The sequence below is a fragment of the Eumetopias jubatus genome, unplaced genomic scaffold (assembly GCF_037043125.1).
Source record: "Eumetopias jubatus isolate StellerSeaLion01/CBP00866 unplaced genomic scaffold, mEumJub1_p1.0 scaffold_15, whole genome shotgun sequence".
In the NCBI taxonomy this organism is placed as follows: domain Eukaryota; kingdom Metazoa; phylum Chordata; class Mammalia; order Carnivora; family Otariidae; genus Eumetopias; species Eumetopias jubatus.
Window position 1 is genome coordinate 65,550,913 of NW_028274821.1, and position 6,306 is coordinate 65,557,218.

The window sequence follows — 6,306 nt, forward strand, 5'->3', positions numbered from 1 at the left end:
ACTAATGTCCAGCTGTATTTATCTCTGACAATAGATAGTCATGGATTTGGACATACTTATGTAGGGAGCATGTAAAGTGACAAGATAAGATTAGCTCATGAATCCTTACTATGATGAGCAGAAGAGGAGTTTGGGAAGGATCTTCTAGAGAAAGAGGAAATGACCAGAAAGCAGGAAAGATTCTAGCTTTTTTTTTTTTTTGCAAGCTCAAAGCAATTTTATTACTATAAATGTACCTTCTTTTTACAATAGTAATGTGACCATATTACAAATAACACGTCAGATAGAGAAGACAAAAATCACCTTAAACAACCCAATCGTCAAATATTCTAGTTTTAAAAAAACTGTAATGTCTTTGAAAAATTTTAAAAATAAAAAAAATTAAAACTGTAATATTTTGAATTGATAATATTCTGAGGGCTAGTAGCTAAAACATGCTAATATAGTGGGGTTTTTAAAGGTTTTATTTCTTTATTCACACGTGAGAGAGAGCATGCTCATGAGAGTGAGAGAGAGATCATGAGCAGGGGGGAGGGGTGGAGGGAGAAGCAAACTCCCCACTGAGCAGGGAGCCCAATGCTGGGATCATGACCTGAGCCAAAGGCAGATGCTCAACTGACTGAGCCACCCAGGTGCCCCGTTAATATAGTGTTTCGGAGAAGGCTGCAATATCATTTGATTATGTACAGTCTCTTAAAGAAGGACACAAAGGCAATCTGAACCATAACTAATCTTGGATTTTTAAATTTTTCTTGGTCTTTCTTTTATTTTAGCCTTGTTCAGTCTCTAGTTTCTTGGCTTCTAGTTTGTTTCTCTAGCATCTAAAGCAAAGTTTTTGGTATCCCAGTCCATAGCTTGCTTCTTCACTCTTGGATAAGACTCATGGCCTAAAGTTTAGGTTTCTTTGATGTCTCAGAAAACATCGTTTAGGAGCTGGATCCAGGGTCCACGACATGTAAGTGGTCTGGTATGATCTGCATCGGATGTTTTACCTTACTCAGAGATAGCCAGATATCAGTGGTACCTGCTATTGACCAGCATACAAATATCATAACTACTTGTAATTTATATAAAAAACACCCAACAAATACTACAACTTTATATAGGACAGCATTAGTATAAATTGTGAGTGAAAGTGTGTGTAAATATGTGTATGTCTAAAATCTACTCTAGAATCAGATATATTCTGGATAAACAAGACCCAGGGTTTTATTTAGAGGAAGAAAGAAGTAAATCTTGGGATTTAAAAACAAGGCAGAAGTCTGAACTGTAACATAATAGATCCACAGACACAGTGAGTCATTTTAATCTTTGTGCACAGGCCTTATGGTATTATTCTCTTTCATTTATTGTTGCTGCGTTGTGTTTTGTCTTATGGTTTCTTTTCTAGTCTTATGAATTTTCACATTTATCCTCCATATTTCTAATTTTATTTTCTTCATGGTTTATTTTTCCTCTTATTCCCTTTAATGCATTCTAGTTTACTTACAAACTTATCTACCCACTTATATCTTAACTCTCTTGTCTTTTAATGTTAGCCAACACTCTCCTCATAGTTTTTTCACTGAGAAAGTGCAACTTTTCTAGAATTCATTCTGCTTTTTATAATGACTCATTTAGGGGAATGTTTTTACCTTTGAACTTTTAGCTCTGAGGTCCCTTTGTCTTTGAATTATTTTTCATGATCCCTATACTTTTGTTATTTGTCCCTTAGTTATTTTTCAAATGAAATGTCCAGATATCCATTTTTGTTTATGTCTTTTGTTCCTTTCTTTGTTCACAGAGGCATTGGTTGAAGTCTTTCCCTCAGATTAGCACCTAGAGAACAGATTAGTGTTTATAGTTTTCAAACCAATTCTCATTTCTAACTCACACCTGCTTCTTCTGCTGCCTCCATTTCTAATTCTCATACTCGAAATAACAGAATTCATTAGCATCTATAATCCCCACGACTTCCTGCTCCAATCCTCTTCCTGACTCTGCTGTCACAAATAGCAATGGAAGCCACTTTTTCCAGGCAATATTATTTGTCAGGGTCCCTTTTCCTGTTAATCTTTAAAGGCATGAGTGTACTATTAAACTCAGCCATCAACGGTTCTAGTAAGGGGAGACTACACACAAGAGTCATGAGGTCACAATCCAAATATAAAATTTACTAGTTTCATTTATCTGCAGAAGGAGCAAAGACAGAATTCTCTTATAAAAAAGACTGTAAATATGAAAGGTTACATGAAAGAAGGATTACTCTTATTATCTTACATCTAGATCTTGGAAATCATATTGACTTAAGGTGCCCAGGGGAGCTTACTCTCTGGAGCCTAAAGCAAAGGAGATGGTTGTAGGAAGGGGAAAAAAAGAGTGAAGATAACCACTTTCTGTGTTTCAACCTGGGCTAAAAAGAGAAAGCAGCCAGCCTTGCTTCAGCTTCTCAAGCCAGTATATTGACTAGTGGTAAAATGTTATCTCCGGGAATTATAAGAGGGCTAAGTCACCAAAACATGGATACGGAGAACAGAATCATGCACACTAATAACTATGCTCCACCACACATGTGCACGTGCACACGCACACGCACACACACAAGCCATTACCAGTAGTTAGGAGGGGAATTCTAAGCAGTAATTCCATGGAAACTTGAAGATGAGTTTGTATTGAACAGGGGATGAAAGGGGCCCTGAGTGTTATTCTTCCTCTTCCCAACTATCTTATTTCATCCTTTTCCTGAATATAGAAAGATTGTGTATAGTAAAGAAAAAAAAGCAATCTGAAAACTCCAAGAAGAATAATTTTTTCAGTAAAGACAGTGTTGTCCTATTTTCTATAGTTTTTGAAAAGGGATATATAACAAAACTTTCCACTTCTTGTTAGAACAAGCTGTATGATAGGGAAAAAGCATAATATTCCAAGAAGCAAACCTTAGATCTGCTTTTCTAAACCTAATAGCATCAATTTTATAGGTACTGAAAATTTCAGATTTTCATAAATTGCTTTAAATCTTACTTTTTAATAGTGATATTATGTTTCCATTTTTATTGCAGTTCTGTTGGTATTTTATTGGAGAGTTGAAAGAGGCTGCACTATATGATGCTAGTCAAATGCTTTTTTAAATCAGCAAATTATTTATTCTTTTAAAAAAGAATATATAGGGAGAGAGGCGGAGCAAGATGGCGGAGGAGTAGGAGACCTAGATTTCGTCTGGTCTCAGGAATTCAGCTGAATAGGGATCAAACCATTCTGAACACCTACGAACTCAACAGGAGATCTAACAGGAGAGTAGCAACAACTCTCTGAACAGAGAAGCGACCACTTACTGGAAGGTAGGGCTTGCGGAGAAGTGAATCCGAGGCGATATTCGGGAGGATAGACGGCGGGGGAGGGGCCTCCGCCGGCCGCTTCTGGCAAGTGATAGAGCCGCGGAGCACAAAATCGGACCTTTTAGAAGTCGGCTCGGCGGAGGGAAGTCGCTGCAGTGGCTAAGCGGGGGTGGAACCCTCCCGGGACAGTGTGGTCTCAGGACCCTTGGGGTCACAGAGATACCGGGGTGCCTGAGTGCAGCAGAGCTCCCAGGTATCAGAGCAGGGAAACCGGCTGCAGATACGGAGCAGAGTCGCGGGTTCTCAGCTCGGGGTTGCCATAAACTGTGATCTGCGGCCCAGTCGGGGCACGGCTCCCCCAGCAGGGACCCAACAAGCAGCAGATCCGGGGAGACTCCCCTTCCTTCCCGGGGAGGAGCGGCGCGGGAACGCACTGCAGGGATCTGCTGGGTTCGGAGACTCCGTGCGGGGTCGGGTGCCAGAGATAGCAATGCTCGGTCACAGGCCAGGTGAGCACGGAGTGCGGCCAGAGACCAGGGACACGGAAGTGACTGCTTTTCTCTGGGGGCACACTGAGGAGCGGGGCCCCGAGTTCTCAGCTCCTTCAAGTGGAGATTGGGAGGCCACCATTTCTGCCCTGGGCCTCCAAAGCTGTACCGAGAGCTTGCAGGGAACAAAAGCTCCTGAGAGCAAACCGGAGCAGCTTCCTTAGCCCGGACCGACAAGGGCGGGGCAATTCCGCCTCCGGCAAAGACATTTGGGAACCACGGCAACAGGCCCCTCCCCCAGAAGATCAGCACAAACAGCCAGCAAGCCAAGACCAAGTTGATCGATCAAGGAGAATAGGAGAATTCCAGCGCTAGGGGAATACTGCACATAGATTCATGGCTTTTTTTTTTTTTTTTTTTACCATGATTCATTATTTCATCAAAGTTAATTTTTGTTGACTGTTTTTTTTTTTTATTTTTCTTTTTCCCTTTTTCAACCAACATCTTATAAATCCCTTTTTAAAAAAAAAAAAAAACATTTTTTATTTTTCATTTTTAGAGTCATATTTTATCCCTTCATAGTAGTTACCCTTATTTTTGGCATATATATATAAGTTGTTCTCTCTTTAAAATTTTGAGGTACAGTTTCTTCTAACAGATCAAAATATACCCTAAATCACTAGTGTATGGCTTTGTTCTAGTCTCCTGCCTGATCACATTCTCTCCCTTTTTCCTTTTTTTTTTTTTTCTTATATCTTCTTTCTTTTTTCAAACAACTTATCTTACCAAGTCCTTTTATAAAATCTTTTATAATTTTCATCTTTACAGTCATCTTCCATCCCTTCATTGTATCAACCCTTATTTTGTACATATATGTCTTTCTTCCTTTAAAATTTTAGGAGGCACTTTTTTCTAACAGACCAAAATACGCCCAAAATCTAGTGTGTGGCACTGATCTATGCACTAGCCTGATCATATTTGATCATATTCTGCCTTTTTTGTATTGTTTTGTTTTAGTTTTTATCTTTTTTTTCTTTTTTTTTCTTTTTCTCTTTCTTTTTTCTTTCTTTCCCTTTCTTTTCCCCTGGTGTCAGGTCTTTTCTGATTTGTATACAGTATATTTGCTGGGGACGTTGTTAACCTGTTAGCATTTTGTTCTCACATTCATCTATTCTCCTCTGGACAAAATGACAAGACGAAAGAAATCACCTCAGCAAAAAGAACAAGAGGTAGTACCGTCAGCCAGGGACCTACTCAATACCGATATTAGTATGATGTCGGACCTAGAGTTCAGAATCATGATTTTAAAGATACTAGCTGGGCTTGAAAAAAGCGTGGAAGTTATTAGAGAAACCCTTTCTGGAGAAATAAAAGAACTAAAATCTAACCAAATAGAAATCAAAAAGGCTATTGATGAGGTGCAATCAAAAATGGGGGCACTAAATGCTAGGATAAATGAGGCAGAAGAGAGAATCAGCAATATAGAAGACCAAATGATGGAAAATAAAGAGGCTGAGAAAAAGAGAGAGAAACAACTACAGGATCACGAGGGCAGAATTCGAGAGATAAGTGATATGATAAGACGAAACAACATTAGAATAATTGGGATCCCAGAAGAAGAAGAGAGAGAGAGAGGGGCAGAAGGTATATTGGAGCAAATTATAGCAGAGAACTTCCCTAATGTGAGGAAGGAAACAGGCATTAAAATCCAGGAGGCACAAAGAACCCCTCTCAAAATCAATAATAATAGGTCAACACCCCGACATCTAATAGTAAAACTTACGAGTCTCAGAGACAAAGAGAAGATCCTGAAAGCAGCTCGGGAGAAGAGATATGTAACCTACAATGGTAGAAATATTAGATTGGCAACAGACCTATCCACAGAGACCTGGCAGGCCAGAAAGGACTGGCAAGATATCTTCAGAGCACTAAACGAGAAAAATATGCAGCCAAGAATACTATATCCAGCTAGGCTATCATTGAAAATAGAAGGAGAGATAAAAAGCTTCCAGAACAAACAAAAACTAAAGGAATTTGCAAACACGAAACCAGCCCTCCAAGAAATATTGAGAGGGGTCCTCTAAGCAAAGAAAGAACCTAAAAGCAGCAAAGAGCAGAAACGAACACAGACAACAGACAGTTAACAGTCACCTTACAGGTAATACAATGACACTAAATTCATACCTTTCAATAGTTACCCTGAATGTAAATGGGCTAAATGCCCCAATCAAAAGACACAGGCTATCAGATTGGATTAAAAAACAAGACCCATCAATATGCTGTCTGCAAGAGACTCATTTTAGACCCAAAGACACACCCAGATTGAAAGTGAGGGCGTGGAAAACCATTTACCATGCTAATGGACACCAAAAGAAAGCTGGGGTGGCAATCCTTATATCAGACAAACTAGATTTTAAAACAAAGACTGTAATAAGAGATGAGGAAGGACACTATATCCTACTTAAAGGGTCTATCCAACAAGAAGATCTAACAATTGTAAATAT